This window comes from Phalaenopsis equestris, unplaced genomic scaffold (genome assembly GCF_001263595.1).
Source record: "Phalaenopsis equestris unplaced genomic scaffold, ASM126359v1 Scaffold000270, whole genome shotgun sequence".
Lineage (NCBI taxonomy): Eukaryota > Viridiplantae > Streptophyta > Magnoliopsida > Asparagales > Orchidaceae > Phalaenopsis > Phalaenopsis equestris.
In genome coordinates, this window is record NW_018164712.1 from 641,410 (window position 1) to 643,575 (window position 2,166).

Sequence of the window (2,166 nt, forward strand, 5' to 3'; positions counted from 1 at the left end):
AAATATTATTCAAAATCTAAACTTGAATCCATAATTGCATAAGTAATCACATAGTTATGTTCAAATCATATTCAAAGCATGGACTATCAGATTATGATAGTTTGTCTGCTGCTCGATAACATAGTTTTACTCCATCGACGGGAGTTTCCTATCACAAGATCGATGGTCGACAACCATATTAATATGGCCAACCCAGTCAAGTTTGACCGATCTGAAGAACATCAAAGGTCAACTGATTAGATGTTTTAATACAGGTCCCGATGAAGCAGAACCGACTAAGTTCGGTAGACTGAGTTAGAGGAAGGTTGAACCAAGAGTTCATATATGAAAAATACCAATAATAACCTATATAGTCCCCATTAAAGTAAAGATATAATTGTAACTTCATATATTGCACTCCATTTTTATATAAATAGAGGATCATTTCATGATTAAAACATACTACACTCCCCCCAAGCTAAGGAGTTGAAGGAGTGACCCTTTTGTTATGTTTTGGGTCTCCAGCAACCAAAGATCTTACCTAAACTATTGGAGTTGACCGACAATCATATTTCGGTTGAGGAATTCAATTCCACCCCACTAGTTATAGAAAAAGGCTTCCAGAGACAACATACATGTTCTTTCATTTAGTTGTGATATGAAGATGATTGGCTGCCCCGAGATAACAAGTGCTCTGACATGAATGACAACCAGGGAGGAGGAAGGGGGTGGGCTGGCACAATACCCTAACTAGCAGCCAGTTCGTCACATTGAGCGACCGCTAAACAATTACAAGACTCTAGAGGTAACTTCACTGAGAGTCTCGACGGTCGAGCTAGTGGAGTCCATCTAAAATAAGAAATAATTTAAAGAAGCGTTGTCAATTAGAGCAGGAGACTCTCTTCGAGACACCAAGAAGTATTGCACTTATCACAAAGACCATGGCCACAATACAGAGGAAAGTTGACACCTCCAGAGCTGGTTGAGGAGCTGATCAAAGTTAGGAAAATCAAGGAGTTTATATCACTGGAAAAGGTGACCTAGAGGTAAATAAAGGCTTCAGTTGAAGAAATTTTGAATGAACCAGGTTGGGCGAATGTCATCCATATTGCTAGGATGGTACCGGTCATTTTCTAAGGAGGTTGAAATTAGTCTCAGTGAGCCAGCTAGAAGATGCTTCCATCATGAGAATTATGCATAACTACTTTATCTCTGAAGTGTAGCACTCATTTACCAATCACATTTTCTAACGTAGATTTGCCCTCTACGGAGAAACCCTTCAATGATGTTATTATTGTCACTGTTAGGATAAGGTACCTACTTGGTTGACACTGGTAGCTTTGTAAACATTATGTTCAAGTTAGTGATCGATAAGGTGTGACTCAAAAATGGCATACCGACTGCACTGGTTGGTTCACTCTATAATCACCTAGGGAGAAGGTGAGAAACAATTCAAATCAATAGAGGACTTTTTGGTGGTTGAATCATCACCAACCTACAAATCCATTTTCGACCAGCCTCTGCTCAATGACTTCAAGGTTGTAGTCTCAACATACCTTGTAGTAGTAAGATTTTTGGGTGATTAGGAGCTCTTCATCTTTGGGGGAACCTAGTAGTCTCGAACATAGTACCTTCAGGCAATCGACAATGTGGAGCAGGAGTCATTCAATCTCTAGAACCAGTGCGAAAGAAATCTTGAGACCAGTGTGACCATACTTGAAATCCCTGCGTCTAATGGAGGGCCCAATAATTTATTCCTAATATGAAAAAAACTTTAATGCATGGTTGAAGGACTTGTCGATCCAAATCCTTCGGAAGCATCGGGTTGTCTTTTCTTGGTAAGCTTTTAAAATATTAGGGATATTTGTTGGCGTCGCTTACCACCAACTGAAAGTCAATCCTACCACCAGACTAGTGAAGTAAAAAATAAGGTCTTCAATTTTGACCTTGGCTAGACCAATTTGAGAGGAGGGTCGCAAGCCTAAAGAAACCATATACATCTTTTTAGTTGCAGTACTCAACTTGAGTCTCGAATGTGGTGATTTTATAGAAAAAAAAACTACAAGTAGAGGATTTGTGTGGACTTCAAAAACCTAAACATTTCATGCCTAAGGAAATCTACCCACTGTCGAGGATCAATAATTGTTGGAATCATCGATAGGTCATTCTTCCATGTCTAAAGGACAT